At 42.4% G+C, this 17,698-nt stretch overlaps 7 non-coding genes across 7 annotated transcripts; 3 read left to right on the top strand and 4 right to left on the bottom strand.

Moving 5' to 3' along the window:
- Window positions 1–609: 609 nt before the first annotated feature.
- On the bottom strand, window positions 610–665 carry LOC138800155 (U7 small nuclear RNA). The gene has a single exon (XR_011364360.1). It is a non-coding gene; the product is annotated as a U7 small nuclear RNA (small nuclear RNA).
- Window positions 666–7,784: 7,119 nt separating this feature from the next.
- LOC138800150 (U7 small nuclear RNA) lies at window positions 7,785–7,840 on the top strand. The gene has a single exon (XR_011364355.1). It is a non-coding gene; the product is annotated as a U7 small nuclear RNA (small nuclear RNA).
- Window positions 7,841–9,775: 1,935 nt separating this feature from the next.
- On the bottom strand, window positions 9,776–9,831 carry LOC138800154 (U7 small nuclear RNA). Its single transcript, XR_011364359.1, has one exon. It is a non-coding gene; the product is annotated as a U7 small nuclear RNA (small nuclear RNA).
- Window positions 9,832–11,202: 1,371 nt separating this feature from the next.
- Window positions 11,203–11,258, top strand: LOC138800158 (U7 small nuclear RNA). Its single transcript, XR_011364363.1, has one exon. It is a non-coding gene; the product is annotated as a U7 small nuclear RNA (small nuclear RNA).
- An 831-nt stretch (window positions 11,259–12,089) lies between these two features.
- LOC138800166 (U7 small nuclear RNA) lies at window positions 12,090–12,145 on the bottom strand. The gene has a single exon (XR_011364370.1). It is a non-coding gene; the product is annotated as a U7 small nuclear RNA (small nuclear RNA).
- Window positions 12,146–15,153: 3,008 nt separating this feature from the next.
- Window positions 15,154–15,209, top strand: LOC138800163 (U7 small nuclear RNA). Its single transcript, XR_011364367.1, has one exon. It is a non-coding gene; the product is annotated as a U7 small nuclear RNA (small nuclear RNA).
- A 1,933-nt stretch (window positions 15,210–17,142) lies between these two features.
- On the bottom strand, window positions 17,143–17,198 carry LOC138800149 (U7 small nuclear RNA). Its single transcript, XR_011364354.1, has one exon. It is a non-coding gene; the product is annotated as a U7 small nuclear RNA (small nuclear RNA).
- Window positions 17,199–17,698: the final 500 nt, after the last annotated feature.

The following is a 17,698-nucleotide window of genomic DNA, read 5'->3' as shown; positions in this document are numbered from 1 at the left end:
TGTCTCCACTCCCCGACTCCTCCCTCTCTCTGTAGACAACACATCATCTTCTGATATCCCAGGAGGCTGGACTGCATCCTGTCCCTGAGCTCTAGCCCCACCCATTGAGTGATGTCACCATCTATCTCCATCTTACACATATACAATGTTCTAGACATGATACCCCTGCATTACTGTGTGCTGGCCGCTTAGGCAGAGGCTTCCCTCTTATCTAGGAGCTGTGTTTGGGATCACTTTTAGTGCGGTGGTCTGTAGTTTTCATTATTATCGGTCCAATGGAGGACAGAAGGCTGACACATTATGGTTGAATCTGTGGAGGTTACAACTATACCACAAAAACCATAAAGAACTAAAGAGGTAGTAAAAAAAAAAAAATTTTTTTACATTGCTAATATAACTTTATTAAAATAAATGTATACTGTTTATATTTTATGATCTGTTGAGTGGCAGAATTAAGGGTTACTCTCCAGACTACCTCTATACTAATTAGATGTCTAACTACAACTCCCATCATACACAGTCAATTAAAGCTTTAGCTATTCAAGTATGATGAAGCCCATAACCCTGCAAGAGCTGGAGGACCACAAAACCTAATTTTTACAGTAAGTAGTTGGCTCCTATTTCTAAGAACCTTCTAGACAAATAGTAAAAGAGCTATAAGACCTGACCCCCATAAGGCGTCCTTAGGAGCCCGGTGTAGGACACATATTATTGAAGTCATGGTGACTACTCCCTGTGGTAATGACATTATTATATAACTGATATAGGATAATAACCATCTCTGTATATACCTGCAGCCATATTGGAGGGGGAAATCTATAAACCAATATTAGTTTTACCCCCTTCTCTACAGGGGTGTCAAACCCACAACCCCCAGTTGTTGCAAAACTACAACTCCCATCATGTCTGGACAGCCATCTTCGGAGCAGTATAATGATTATTTATGCCATATTCTATAGGTTTTATTGGCACCAGTTTCAGGTAGGTGGGATGCTTTGTTTGCTTCTTATTTTATCTGGGATAGCTTCCATTTTGTATTATTTTTAGTTACACTGATCACTATGAGGATACTGACTACTATACAAGATGCTGGGAAAGCTGGGTGACCTCATTATACTGCCTACTATACAGGATGTTGGAAAAGCTGGGTGACCTCCATTATACTGACTACTATACAAGATATTGGGAAAGCTGGGGTGACCCCCATTATACTAACTACTATACAAGATGCTGGGTAACCCCATTATACTGACTACTATACAAGATGTTGGGAAAGCTGGGTGACCTCCATTATACAAGATGCTAGGAAAGCTGAGAGACCTCCATTATACTGACTACTATACAACATGCTAGGAAAGCTGGGTTACCTCCATTATACTGACTAGTATACAAGATGCTAGGAAAGCTGGGGGACCTCCATTACACTGACTACTATACAAGATGCTAGGAAAGCTGGGTGACCACCATTATACTGACTACTATACAAGATGCTAGGAAAGCTGGGTGACCACCATTATACTGACTACTATACAAGATGCTAGGAAAGCTGGGTGACCTCTATTATACTAACTACTATACAAGATGCTAGGACAGCTGGGTGACCTCTATTATACTGACTACTATACAAGATGCTAGGAAAGCTGGGTGACCTCTATTATACTGACTACTATACAAGATGCTAGGACAGCTGGGTGACCTCTATTATACTGACTACTATACAAGATGCTAGGACAGCTGGGTGACCTCTATTATACTGACTACTATACAAGATGCTAGGAAAGCTGGGTGACCACCATTATACTGACTACTATACAAGATGCTAGGAAAGCTGGGTGACCTCTATTATACTGACTACTATACAAGATGCTAGGACAGCTGGGTGACCTCTATTATACTGACTACTATACAAGATGCTAGGACAGCTGGGTGACCTCTATTATACTGACTACTATACAAGATGCTAGGAAAGCTGGGTGACCACCATTATACTGACTACTATACAAGATGCTAGGAAAGCTGGGTGACTGCCATCATACTTACTACTATACAACATGCTAGGAAAGCTGAGTGACCTACAACTGTCGTCACTGCTGCCTCAACTTTGCTACATTACTACCTTACTACATGAACTCTGCTACATCCCTACCTTACTACCTCAACTCTGCTACGTCACTCTCTCAACTCTGCTACCTCAGTTATCCATTGAAAGGAATGAAGTATTTTACCCTCTTAATTTTTTTTTCTGTCATTCTTAGAGCCAAATTTTCGTCACTAAGTTGTTCCATGTATCCAGTTTCCTCTTCTGGATTGTAATTCCGGCGTCTCCTCACCTGTGTAGGTGTCAAAATTAACCTGAAAATCTCCCATTGACTTTAATGCAGCTATGAAGCAGGATCCTTTTTTTAATACGTTTTTTCTATCCATTTTTGCAAAAAAAACGGAACGAAAAAATGGATTGCAAAACAGATGCATTTGTGTGCATCCGTTTGAAACCATTTTTCTATTGACTTCCTTTATTACAAAAAATGATCAAAACGCATACATAGTGTGAACCCAGCGTTATACTGTATACAGCCTTATAAATTGTATGGTATTGCTTTGTTTAGTAAAATCAGAGCTCTGCTGGTAAATTCTGCCTGTGTGTAATATAGCTGCCTTCAGGAGACTAGGCCTGGATACAGTAAGTATAGCTGTTATATAGCTGCCTTCAGGAGACCGGACCTGGATACAGTAAGTATAGATGTTATATAGCTGCCTTCAGGAGACTGGACCTTGATACAGTAAATATAGCTGTTATATAGCTGCCTTTAGGAGACTGGACCTGGATACAGTAAGTATAGCTGTTATATAGCTGCCTTCAGGAGACTGGACCTGGATACAGTAAGTATAGCTGTTATATAGCTGCCTTCAGGAGACTGGACCTGGATACAGTAAGTATAGATGTTATATAGCTGCCTTCAGGAGACTGGACCTTGATACAGTAAATATAGCTGTTATATAGCTGGCTTCAGGAGACTGGACCTGGATACAGTAAGTATAGCTGCCTTCAGGAGACTGGACCTGGATACAGTAAGTATAGCTGTTATATAGCTGCCACCAGGAGACTGGACCTGGATACAGTAAGTATAGCTGTTATATAGCTGCCTTCAGGAGACTGGACCTGAATACAGTAAGTATAGCTGTTATATAGCTGCCTTCAGGAGACGGGACCTGGATACAGTAAGTATAGCTGTTATATAGCTGCCTTCAGGAGACTGGACCTGGATTTCTGGTAAGTTCAGCTTTGTTTTACAGCATGATAACAAAACAAAAAAAAAAATGTTTATTGCAAACTTGCTTTATTTCACATCTGCTGTTGATTTAGATTTTGAAAGTTATAACAACAGTGACACTTTAACCCCTTAACGACAAAGGGCGTATATTTACGCCCTATTGCCAGTAAGAGCGTTCAGAGCAGGGTCGCGCAGCGACCCCGCTCTGAACCGCGGCGGTCCCAGGTGCCGCTTGTAGCCGGGGACCGCAGGTATTAGCGGGCACGGTCCGATCGCCGTGCCCGCTAATACAGTAATCAGATGCAGCTGTCAAACATGACAGCTGCATCCGATTACAGGATTCAGCTTATCCCTGGTGTCTAGTGGCGGAGATCGCTCCCCCAGGACGTTATCCCGGAGGAGCGATCTCCTTGTCTGAAGCCGGCCGGGGACCTCTCCAAGATGGCGCCGTCCCCGGCTCGGCACTCGTTTACTTCCGGCTGCTATCTATGCTGCAGAGATCTCTATGAGAGATCACAGTGTATATACTAGAAGTCCCCCAGGGGGGCTTCTAGTATAAGTGTAAAAGTAAAAAAAAAGTGTTGTTGTCAATAAAAAGCCCCCTCCCCTAATAAAAGTCAGAATCACCCCCCTTTTCCCAGGTTATAAATAAAAGTAAATAAATAAATAAACATGTTTGGTATCGACGCGTGCGTAATCGCCCGAACTATTAATTAATCACATTCCTGATCTCACACGGTAAACGGCGTCAGCGCCCAAAAATCCCAAAGTGCAAAATTGCACATTTTTGGTCGCATCAAATCCAGAAAAATTGTAATAAAAAGCGATCAAAAAGTCGTATATGCGCAATTAAGGTACCGATAGAAAGAACACATCATGGCGCAAAAAGTGACACCTCACACAGCCCCATAGACCAAAGGATAAAAGCGCTATAAGCCTGGGAATGGAGCGGTTTTAAGTGACATACTGTATATTTGTTGACAATGGTTTGAATTTTTTACAGGCCATCAGATACAATATAAGTATACGACTTGAGGAACATATATAACAAGTCAGTTTTACCCCAGGGCGAATGGCGTAAAAACTCATTTCCCCCAAATAAACAAAATGCGTTTTTATTTTTTCAATTTCACCACACATTGAATTTTTTTCTGGTTTCGCAGTGTACTTTATGCAAAAATTCAGCCTGTCATTGCAAAGTACAATTAGTGACGCAAAAAATAAGGGCTCATGTGGGTTTCTAGGTGGAAAAATGCAACTGCTATGGCCTTTTAAGCACAAGGAGGAAAAAACTAAAATCAAAATTGGGGTTAATCAGCAGAGTCACTATGGCTGGTATGGAGGCCGAGTGTCATGATAGTAATAATAATATAGAGCATACTCACCCTGCTGAGGCCACTAGTGCTTGGCTGGCCGTTGTTTATTTCCCTGCATGATGTACCCTCTCAGCTCTGCTGATGACGATACCCACTGAAGCTGCATGTGCTTGAAATATAGCGCTGGGCGGGTCTAGAGAGCTGGTGCTAGGCTTGGCAGGGTAAGTATGCTTGATTTTATTATTCTCCTTCCCTATCTTGCTTGCAAGGGGCAAAATAAAAAAGTAATACGCAACTAACCCTGGTTCCCTGCAAGTCCCATTTCACTGCCTTCCTGTACCTTGCTCCTCACTGCTTAAGATGGTTTCCTTGTCGACTGCCTCATTGGGCATTCAGCAACGTCTCTTCATACATATATATTTATCTAACTTTTTGGGGAAAAAACGTTTTTTTTTTTTCCTATAGTAAAATGATAACCATCAAACTCCGGTATTGTTGAACTCATACTAACATGTAGCATTCTGGTTTGACCGAACAGTAAAAATATTAGCGCATAAATATGTGTAATTGTGTATATATAATTATGTTTCTGTGTATATGTGTATATATATATATATATATATATATATATATATATATATATATATAGACAGTGGTGCCTTTGATTACGAGCATAACTCGTTCCGTGACCGCGCGTGTAATGCAAATCCACTCTTAAACCAAAGCAAATGTTCCCATAAGAAATCACTGATATGCAGACAATTCGTTTCACGCCCCCCAAAAATGTTTTTTTTTTTTTTTTTCTGAATAACATGTAGAACAGATGAAACAAACAATAAGAAACAGGTGAATATGTGATATTATAAATTACTGTACAGTATAGCAGTCAGCATGTGGAGTATAATGTATAGTAACTGCATAACCCTGATAACACAGCAGCTGGATATGTGATATATAAGTTACTGTACAGTATAGCAGCATGTGGTGTATAATGTATAGTAACTGTATAACCCTGATAACACAGCAGCAGCTGGATATGTGATATATAAGTTACTGTACAGTATAGCAGCATGTGGTGTATAATGTATAGTAACTGTATAACCCTGATAACACAGCAGCTGGATATGTGATATATAAGTTACTGTACAGTATAGCAGCATGTGGAGTATAATGTATAGTAACTGTATAACCCTGATAACACAGCAGCTGGATATGTGATATATATGTTACTGTACAGTATAGCAATCAGCATGTGGTGTATAAGTATAGTAACTGTATAACCCTGATAACACAGCAGCTGGATATGTGATATATAAGTTACTGTACAGTATAGCAATCAGCATGTGGTGTATAATGTATAGTATCTGTATAACCCTGATAACACAGCAGCTGGATATGTGATATATAAGTTACTGTACAGTATAGCAATCAGCATGTGGTATATAATGTATAGTAACTGCATAACCCTGATAACACAGCAGCAGTTTGTAGATACAGGATGGAGCTGCAGATCCACATAATACAGTAGTGTAGTACAACAGGCTAGAACAGAGAAGCAGGGCTGCTGTCAGAGGTCTGTGTGGTCACATGACAGCAATGGGAAAGGGGGTGTGCTCAGCATGGACCAATCAGGAAGTAAGAATCACAGAGCTGTGCAGGAGGGCAGTTACAGAAACTTCTCTATACAGCAGTGTGTATAGCTGAGTGTAAGTTCAGGCACATTATAGCAGCAGTGTGTATAGCTGAGTGTAATGGCAGGCACATTATAGCAGCAGTGTGTATAGCTGAGTGTAAGTGCAGGCACATTATAGCAGCAGTGTGTATAGCTGAGTGTATGTGCAGGCACATTATAGCAGGAATAGAGAGGATGGGAAACACAAGGTCTAACAGAGACAGCAGGGAGCATGGAGGAATGAGCAGGGAATATGTGGGCACATACATGCGGCGCTCTCTGTCTGGGAGAGAGGGGTTACAGCTAAGAAGAGATTACCTCCACAGTCCTGTCCCCTGATGTATGCCCCAGCCTGAAGTGGATCTGCCATGATTTGGAAGGTCAAGGTGACTTCCTGGGTCAGAGTACAGGGCTGTAGACCACTCTATGCAGACCATGCCCTTCCCCACTCCTGCTCCTGCCCAGTACAGGGAGTTCTTAAACCAAAGCAATGCTCTTAGTCCAAGTTACTTTTAAACCAAAGAACCACAGTGTATATATATATATATATATATATATATATATATATATATATATATATATATATAAATTTATTTTACCCCAAAATATTTTTTTTCTGGCTTTGTAATACATTATATGGTAAGTAAAATTGGACCAATACAACTTGTCCCACAAATAAGCCCTCATACGGCTGTAAGTGGAAAAAAATAAAAATGATATTGGTTTTGAATGTGAGGAGGAAGAAAACATAAGCCACACATTTATATCTTCTGTATTATAAAATGTGAAGAGGAAATGAATTGTATTTGCTAAAATTTATCTCTTTCATAAAAACATAGAAAATTTTTGGCAGAGAAAGCCCCCCTGGTCAATTATAATTTTCTTTATTAATATCTTAGATGAAAGTGTGTGTATCCTAGGTTTACATTTAGTCATTCAGTGATGTGACCCATCTGCATCAGGTAGCGGCCCCTTCTGCCCTCTGAAATGGAACTGATAAACTACAGACCACTGCGCAAAAAACGAGCCCCCTCACAGCTTCTAGTAAATGGGAAGCCACGCCCCTCCTCCCAGGACTGCAGAAGGGACCGCCAATTAGTCTATCTAGCCAATCAGCACACAGTAATCTGCATATACTGCTAGGTTATAGCTGCTAGAACATTTTAGGTCACCCCAGGGATGTCAAACTCAGGCCCCCCAGCTGTTGCAAAACTACAATCCTAATCATACCTGGACAGCCAAATCTTTAGCTATGGCTGTCCAGGCATGATGGGAATTGTAGTTTTGTAACAGCTGAAGGGCGTGAGTTTGACATGTGTGCAGATTCTGGGTGTACTAAAACTAATATTAACGCTAATTATTTGTTTTATAGATTTGTCCCTCCAATGTGTCTGCAGGTATATACATAGATGGTTATTATGTTATTTCATATTCTTTAATTATGATATTACCCTGGTGAGATGTTGCCATTACTTTAATAATATGTGCCCAACACTGGGCTCCTGAGGCCGATCCCTGTGTTTCAGGTTTTATAGCTCTTTTACTATTTGTCTAGAAGGTTCTTGAATACAGGAGCCACCTACTGATTGTATAAAAGTAGATTCTGCTCTTTGGTACAATGTGGTGAGAATATGGAAGAAGTCTCCAGGATGAAGAGCCATGGTTCCTTATGGGTGTTTCTTGGGGGTTCTGTCTGCTTTATGAGAGATTGTAAATGATTGCTTCCTTGGGCACTTTCTTTTTCCACTTGGGTGACAAAGCATGTACTCTGAGCCCAGTATTAGAAAAAGCGCCACCATTGTTCTCTGGTTGTGTTTGGTATTACAATGCAGCTTAATTCATTTCAGCCCCCTCTCCGCAGCCTGCAGAAGGTAATGGAATTGAGTCTATCCAGCCAATCAGCACACAGTAATCTGCTTATGATGCCAGGGTATAGCAGCTTCCTTCCTTGCTTTATAGTTCTAGAATTAAAGGGGTAGTACAGTTTTTATTTAACTTTGCTAATATAACTTTATTAAAATAAATGTATACTGGTTACATTTTAACTTCTGTTGAGCAGAAACATTAAATTGACTCTGTACCCACAATCTGACCCCTTCCAAACCACTTGTACCTTCGGATAGCTGCTTTTAATCCAAGATCTGTCCTGGGGTCCGTTCGGCAGGTGATGCAGTTATTGTCCTAAAAAACAACTTTTAAACCGGCAGCCCTGTGCCCAACGGCCGGGGTTTAGATTGTGTATGCATTAGGCTGGCACACCTCTCTGTCCCTCCTCCCCACCCTCCTCATCATTAGGAATGCTCCAGGTAGATTGTCTCCTATTCATTAGCTGTGTGAATACTGACCATGGGCTGGACCGTTAAGGCACCTGTGCAATGTTCAGACAAAGGAAAATGTTCTAGGGGCATTCCTAATGATGAGGAGGGTGGGGAGGAGGAATGGAGGGGTGGTGTAAAGTAAGGGCACAGATTCTCTAGGCCCCGGTCGTTGGACACGGGGCTGCAAGTTTAAAAGTAGTTTTTTAGGACAATAGCTGCATCCCCTGCCGAACGGAGCCAAGGATAGATCTTGGATTAAAAGCAGCTCTCCGAAGGTACAAGTGGTTTGGGGGAGTCAGATTGTGGGTACAGAGTAGCTTTAAGGGGACACGGGCCTGTCTGTTTCCACTAATCAGAAGGGGACATATAAATTAAAAAAAAGTCTCCATTGTATAACTTTACTACAGCTAAGTGTTAAACAAAATACTATACTATACTCTCCAGACAACCTCTATAACAATCAGATGTCATACTAAAACTCTCCAGCTATTGTATAACTACAAACCCCATCATATCTGGACAACTAAAGCTTTGGCTATCCAGGTACAATGGAATCCATAACTCTACGATAGCTGGAAGACTACAAGGATAACACTTCTACATTAAAGAGTCACTGTCGTATTTTTTATTTTTGCAGAAATCAATAGTCCAGGCGATTTTAAGAAACTTTGTAATTGGGTTTATTAGCCAAATCTGCCATTATCTGCATGTAAAAAGCCTTTTCCCAGGTCCCCCCCTCCTTCCTCTTTTTCATCCACTCTGAAAAATCTGAAAATTGTGACTTGTTGCAGGAGACGTCCCCTGTCTGCTCTAGGGAGAGGGGAGGGGGGAGGAGGAAGGAGGGAGTTAGCCGGCAGCAGAAAGCAGATAACAGAGGATTACAGGCAGGGAGCTGGGTGACAGCTGTAATCAGAGCTCAGACAGGTCACTGGTGACTGTCACAGGAGATATCCCGTGAGGGATTTGTAGATTAACTCTTTGTTGTCCTGTTTTGGTCTTTTCTTTAGCTCTCTCCATAGGAGAACAATGAAGACAGGGGGGAGAGCTTCAAACTGCGTTTTCATGATAAAAATGCATTTTTCAGATAATAAACCCAATTACAAAGTTTCTTAAAATCGCCTGGACTATTGATTTCTGCAAAAAAAAAAAAAATTCACAACAGTGACACTTTAAGATCTAATTTTTTTACAACAAGTAGGTGGCTCCTACTTCTAAGAACCTTCTAGACAAATAGTAAAAGAGCTATAAGACCTGACCCCCATAAGGCGTCCTTAGGAGCCCGGTGTAGGACACATATTATTGAAGTCATGGTGACTACTCCCTGTGGTAATAATATTATTAGATAACTGATATATGTATACACCTTCAGCCATAGCAGAGGGATAAATCTATAAAACAATATTAATTTTGCTCCCTTCTCTACAGGGGTGTCAAACCCGGAACCTCCAGCTGTTGCAAAACTACAACTCCCATCATGCCTGGACAGCCATTTTCGGAGCAGTATAATGTTTATTTACGCCATATTCTGTAGTTTTTATTGGCACCAGTTTCAGGTAGGTTGGACGTTTTGTTTGCTTCTTATTTTATCTGAGATAGCTGACATTTGGTATTATTTTTTGTTTCATTTTATTAATTCTGACAATACTGCATGCAGTGAACCAAAAATATGTTGTTGATTTTTTTACATAGTTTTCTTTTAAAAATTTGGGTGGGTTTTATTAGGGGAGTTTTATTTTTTGGATAATACTATTATAAGTATAATAGGTAATTATTAGACGGCTTATACTGATCAGTTGTATACTATTGCTTAGTTTAGTTAGATCGGTGCTGTGCTGGTACATTCTGCCTGTGGCAGATTTAATCAGCAGAGTCACTATGGCTGATATGGAGGCCGAGTGTTATCATAGTAATCATAATATAGAGTATACTCACCCTGCTGAGTCCATTGGTGCTTGGCTGGCAATGCTGATGTTTAATCTCCGGCATGATGTACTCTCTCAGCTCTGCTGATGACCATCCAAACCCACTGAGGCCACATGTGTTTGGAGTATAACACTGCGTGGGGACAAGAGCGCCAGTGCTTGGCAGGGCAGGGTGAGTATGCTTCATTTAATTATTTTACATCCCTATCCAAGATAATAAATAAGTGATACCCACCTATCCCTGGAGTTGTACAGCTTCCTCCTCACTGCTTAAAGCAAATGTAACATCAGAAACATTGCTTTAAGTTTTTTACATGAATGGACCGGCGCCGGACCGGCATGAAGCATTGGGGGCAGACCCCTGCGCAAAAAACGAGCCTCCACACAGCTCCTAGTAGATGGAAAGCCACGCCCCTCTAACCGAGACTGCAGAAGGCACCTCCCATTTGTCTATTCAGCCAATCAGCACACAGTAATCTGCATATACTGCTAGGGTATAGCTGCTAGAACATTATGAGTGAACTAAAACTAATATTAATGGTAATAAATAGTTTTATAGATCTATCTATCCATCCAATATATGTGCAGGTATATTCATAGATGACTATTATGTTATTTTTTTATATTCCCAAAGTGAGATGTTGCCATAATTTTAATAATATGTGCCCAACACTGGGCTCCTATGGTAAGTTCCTATGTTTCAGGTTTTATAGCTCTTTTACTATTTGTCTAGAAGGTTCTTGGACACAGGAGCCACCAACTTATTGTATAAAAATAAATGCTACTTTGAGGAACAGTATGGAGTGTGGAAGAAGTTTCCAGGTGGTTATTAAGGGTTCAAACCCACTTGCCGGATCTGCAGCAAGTTTCCTTGCTGCGTTTTTGCAGCAAGACTCGCTGCAGATCCCAGCTCTATACTTTCATTAGCAGAGAAACTTGCAGCAGGGGTGTACATCCCTGCTGCGATTTTGTCTGCAGCCCCCCCCATTAACCCCCAGCCGCTGGACATTATACATTACCGGGTCCCCGTTCCTGCTTGCTTCGGGGCTCCTGGTTTCTTCAAGGCCCGCCTGGCCAATCAGTGTGCTGCGACGGGGCCGGGCGGAACGTGTCGGGAGCCGCCGAAGCAAGCAGGAACGGGGACCTGGTAATGTATATCCTGCCCGCCCCCCCTGCAGCCCTGATCGCCCCCGGCCGCATGATCGCCCCCCGCAGCCCCCGGCCGCACGATCGCCCCCCGCAGCCCCCGGCACAGATAAGAAGTCAGGGGGGGAGGCTGGGAGATTGCTTCTTGAGTACAGAAGGAGGCTTTTTTGGCTGATAAAACCTATTACAGAGTTTCTTAAAATCGCTTATACTACTGATTTCTGCAATAAAAAAAAAATGACAGTTACGCATTAAACAAAAACTGCACTGTACTCTCCAGACTACCGGTATAATAACCAGATGGCAAACTGTAACTTTCCAGCTATTGTGTAACTACAACCCCCATCATGTCTGGACAATTTTTCAGACATGATGGAACCCATAGCCCTACAACAACTAGAGAATTACAAGGCTAGTTTAAGATCTAACTTTTACAGTAAGTAGTTGGCTTCTATTTCTAGGAACCTTCTAGACAAATAGTAAAAGAGCTATAAGACCTGACCCCCATAAGGCGTCCTTAGGAGCCCGGTGTAGGACACATATTATTGAAGTCATGGTGACTACTCCCTGTGGTAATGACATTATTATATAACTGATATAGTATAATAACCATCTCCGTATATACCTGCAGCCATATTGGAAGGAAAAATCTATAAGCCAATATTAGTTTTACCCCCTTCTGTACAAGGGGTCAAACTACAACTCTCATCATGCCTGGACAGCCATCTTCGGAGCAATATAATGAATATTTACGCCATATTCTGTAGTTTTAATCGGTACCAGTCTCAGGTAGGTTAGATGTTTTGTTTACTTCTTATTTTATCTGGGATAGCTGCAGTGATCAAAAAATGTTTGTTTTTTTAAATAGCTTTATTTTAAAAATGTTTTTTTATTTTTCCAAAAATACTATTATAAGGTATTAGGCAGTTATTAGATGGCTTACACTGATCAGTTGTATACTATTGCTTTGTTTAGTTAGATCGGTGCTGTGCGGGTACAGTCTGTCTGTGGCAGATTAAACCAGCAGAGTCCCTATGGCAGGTATGGAGGCCGAGTGTTATCATAGTAATAATAATGTAGAGTATACTCACCCTGCTCAAGCCATTGGCACTGGACTGGCGGTGCCGATGTTTAATTTCCTGCATGATGTACTCTTTCAGCTCTGCTGATGACTATCCAAACCCACTGAGGCAACATGTGCTTGGACTATGGCACTGGGTGGGACAAGAGCACCAGTGCTTGGCAAGGCTGGGTGAGTATGCTTCATTTTATTATTTTACATCCCTTTTTCTTGTCGCAGTGCATGCTCTCTCACCCAAGTGCGCTAAAAAAGTGCACAAGGGTGCGGTGTATCGCAAGCCCACCCTGAAAAGAGATGGCCCCCAACACACCAATTTTCCCTTCCGGGCCAGAAGGCACAGGACAGATGTCCTCTATCAGCTAAAGCCAAGAGAAGACCAGAAACGTCTACGGATCACACCCAGGCACTCACTGATCGCCATTTTTACATGAATGAAGCGGCGCCAGCCTGACATGAAGCACTGGGGGCAGACCCACAGTGTGACAACTCCCCTCTGTGACGCAGCACTGATCTATTCATGTAAAAACCTAAAACCATGTACCTGATGGTACATTCATTTTAAGATGGTTTCCTTGTCAACTACCTCACCGGCATTCAGCAATGTCTCTTCACGCATGTATATTTATTCAAATTTTTGGGACAATTTTTTTTTCTTCTATAATTCCATCAATCTCCTGTATTGTTGATCTCATACTAACATATAGTGTTACAGTTTGACCAAATAGTGAAAATATCGGCCCACAAATATTTGTAAATATATACAGTGGTACCTCGGTTTTCGAACATAATTGGTTCTGGAAGGCTGTTCCATAACCGAGCAGTTCGAAAACCGAGCTGTAAGTTCCCATAGGGAACAATGTAAATGTGATTAATTGGTTTTTACACTCCGTGGGTCAGGTGCAGAGCACCCGGCCCACAGAGTGCAAAAACACTCCACATCCCCCGCAACAGTGAGAGGCAGGAGCGGGCGGCTATTTAAACTTGCCGCCGTGCTCCTGCTCCAATCAGCTGCGGGGGACACCCTGTAAAAGAAGCCGGCTCCCAGCGCTGTCCTCCTGTCTCTCCCCACCAGCCCCCGCCGTCCCGGGGCGCTTCCGATAAACTTACCCAGCCTGTACACCCCTATAGACTGCGGCGCGCCCGCAGCCCCGCTCACCAGCTTCTTGCTTCGCTGCTCCCCGCCGCCTCTGCAGGGTAAGAGAGAGTCTGCAGAGGCGGCGGGGAGCAGCGGGAGCAAGAAGCTGGTGAGCGGGGCTGCGGGCGCGCCGCAGTCTATATAGGGGTGTACAGCGCTCCGGGCTGGCGGGGGGGCGGAGGGGCTGGTGGGGAGAGACAGGAGGACAGCGCTGGGAGCCGGTTTCTTTACAGCCTGTCCCCGCAGTGAGAGGCAGGAGCGGGCGGCTATGCCGTGCTCCTGCTCCTCTCAGCTGCCGGGGACACCCTGTAAAGAAGTGGGGAATCCCATCATTATGATAGGATTCCCCACTTCTTTACAGGGTGTCCCCCGCAGCTGATTGGAGCAGGAGCACGGCGGCAAGTTTAAATAGCCGCCCGCTCCTGCCTCTCACTGTTCCGAACACCTCTAACTGTCAGCTGAACATCAGTTCAGCTGACAGTTATCCCCCTGGTTTTGTTCGGATACCGAGCAAAACTTTAGGAGGAAATTTAGTTCGAAAACTGAATTGTTCGAACTCCGAGGTGTTCGGAAACCGAGGTTTTACTGTATATATATTCTTTTTTTCCCTTGCTTTGTAATATATTATCTGGTGAATAAAATTAAACCAATACAACTTGTCTCACGAAAAATAAGGCCTCATACAGCTACCAGTGAAAAAAAAAATGTTATTAGTCTTAGAATGTGAAGAACAAGCAAACAAATTTAAATCTTTAGGATTATAAAATGTGAAGAGAAAAATACCTCTTTTATAGAAACATAGGAATATGTTCGATCGACCCCCCCCTCTGGGGTCGATCTAGTCCACCCTCATATAATTTCCTTTATAAATATTGATTCATGTACATCATGTAGCGGCCCCTTCTGTCCCCTGAAATGGTACTGCTAAAAACTACTGACCACTGCGCAAAAAACGAGCCTCCACACAGCTCCTAGTAGATGGAAAGCCACGCCCCTCTTACCGAGACTGCAGGAGGCACCGCCCATTAGTCTATTTAGCCAATCAGCACACAGTAATTTGCATATACTGCTAGGGTATAGCTGTTTGAACACTCTGAGTGAACTAAAACTAATATTAATGCTAATAAACAGTTTTATAGATCTTTCTTTCCAATATATGTGCATGTATATACATAAATGACTATTATGTTGTATTGTTTATATTCTTTATTATATTACCAATGTGAGATGTTGCCATAACTTTAATAATATGTCCCCAACACTGGGCTCCTATAGGCAACTTCTATGTTTTAAGGTTTATAGCTCTTTTACTATTTGTCTAGAAGGTTCTTGGACACAGGAGCCACCAACTTCTTGTATAAAAATAGATTCTACTTGTAAGTCTCCAGGGTGAGAAGCTATGGATCTTGCCAGGTGTTTTGTTTTTGGTAGAGGAGGAGGGGGTGAGACTTCACAAGAATATATAAGATTGTACCCTTGGGCTATTTTTTGCAAGAGGTAAGAGAGTGTGTTTTGAGACCTTAAATGGGTTATTAAGGATAGTAAAATGCGCCACCATTGTTCTCTGGTTGTATTTGGTATTACAATGCAGCTCAATTCATTTCAGCCCCCTCTCCACAGCCTGCAGAAGGTAACGCCCTTTAGTCTATCCAGCCAATCAGCTTACACTAATCTGCATATGATGGCGGGGTATAGCGGCTGCTTCCTTCCTTGCTTTATAGTTCTATCACTCCTACATGGCTGCAGCCTATAAAGATGAATATTATTGTACTCTGTCAGTTATGTTATTTGTAAGAGACTCATATATAGGCCAAGGCTAAGTCAGCCATGTTGTCTCTTGCAGTCATCTTAGATTAAAGGAGAGTTTTTTTGGGAAAAGCATGAAGTAAATGTAGTTAGGTATGTGCTAATGGATATGGGACAGTGACTTATTATGATATATTCTAAGACTTGGTGTAGCTGGTGACCACCTCTAAGGCCCTATTACAGTAAACAATTATGGGCCGATAATCGTCTGGTGTAATAGAAGACATCCATCAGCCGACATGAAGGATGTCGACTGATCGTTGCTGTTGTTTGTCTTTCAACAAACAATAGAAGCGGTGACATGTCAATTCTTCCGAGCAGAGAGGCACGGAGAGAGGAGGCGTGCAAGCCCTCCCATAGACTGCCTGTATGACACAGAGGCTGGCAGGATTCCGCGGCAGAACTCTCCTCCAGCTTTACTCCATGTGAACTGACCCTAAGAGCTTGACCTCTGTCCAGGGGGCAGCAAATAGCCTGTCCACGCCCATTCACACAGAGTAATTGACATGCCTAATTCTTTCATTGGAGAGCACAGATTGCATGAGGCATCCTATTCAATGAATAGAGAAACAGATCGCTGATCTCAGGGAGACCAGCCAAATGACAACACTGCTGGCTGCTAGTGAAAGTGCTCAAAGCTGTGAAGTCCTAGGTGCATTGCCCCCTGGGAAACATGAATCCTGCTCCACACTGATGAGGGGTAACACTCCGAAACAGCTGTATGTGGATGCTTACCTGGCCTGGCCTTGGTTTAATCCCTTGTCATTACATTCACTGATAGGGCCACTTAATATGGTGGTTTCCTTACAGGAGCCACCCCTTGGCTGGGTCCTTCCCAGAGGGATATCTTGCTAGTCCTGTGTTTCGAGACTCTTTGACGAGGCTCCACGGGCTCTTCTTTTGCATATTCAATGAATAGGACAGGCACAGCTTCAAGCGGAGTCTACAGCCCAGGCTCCGCTTGAAATGGCGCCAAAATTACTCAGGGTTGACGGGCCCATAGGGTTGAATCTGTGGAGGTTACAACTATACCACAAAAACAACAAAGAATTAAAGGGCTAGTAAAGTTTTTATTTAAAGGGGTACTCCAGGCTGGGGTCATTTTTATTGTACTGTTGGGGAGGGGGGGGGGAATAGAAGGCGCCGGGTCCCAGATCGCACCCCCCCATTCTCCCATCCGGCTGGCGTCTCAAGGCAGCTCAGCCGTTTAGCAGTCATAGCGGAGTCTCGCCTTGGCCGCTAAATGGCTGAATAACAAAGTCTCCATTATATACCTCTATAACAACTGTCAAACAAAAAACTGTACTGTACTCTCCACACTACCAGCATAACAACCAGGTGTCAAACCATAGCCCTCCAGCTATTGTATAACTTAACATACCCAGACAACTAAAGCTCTGACTATGCAGGTATGATGGAGCCCATAACCCTGCAAGAGCTGGAGGACCACAAAAACTAATTTTTACAGTGAGTAGGTGGCTCCTATTTCTAGGAACCTTCTAGACAAATAGTAAAAGAGCTATAAGACCTGACCCCCTTAAGGCGTCCTTAGGAGCCCGGTGTAGGACACCTATTATTGAAGTCATGGTGACTACTCCCTGTGGTAATGACATTATTATATAACTGATATAGGATAATAACCATCTCTGTATATACCTGCAGCCATATTGGAGGGGGAAATCTATAAACCAATATTAGTTTTACCCCCTTCTCTACAAGGGTGTGAAACTACAACTCCCATCATGCCTGGACAGCAATCTTCTAAGCAGTATAATGATTATTTTCCCCATATTCTGTAGTTTTTATCGGCACCAGTTTCAGGTAGGTGGGATGTTTTGTTTGCTTTTTATTTTATCTGAGATAGCTGCCATTTGGTATTATTTTTAGTTTATGCCAATCACTGTGCGGATTAATAACGTTTTACTTTAATTCTAACAATTCTCCATGCAGTGATCAAAAATATGTTGTTGTTTTTTACCTAGCTTTATTATTATTTTTTTTAATTATGATTTTATTAGGGGATTTTTTTT

Source organism: Dendropsophus ebraccatus, chromosome 8 (genome assembly GCF_027789765.1).
Source record: "Dendropsophus ebraccatus isolate aDenEbr1 chromosome 8, aDenEbr1.pat, whole genome shotgun sequence".
Taxonomy (NCBI): domain Eukaryota; kingdom Metazoa; phylum Chordata; class Amphibia; order Anura; family Hylidae; genus Dendropsophus; species Dendropsophus ebraccatus.
Note: the sequence above shows the minus strand (reverse complement) of the source record. Positions and strands in the feature narration are given on the sequence as shown.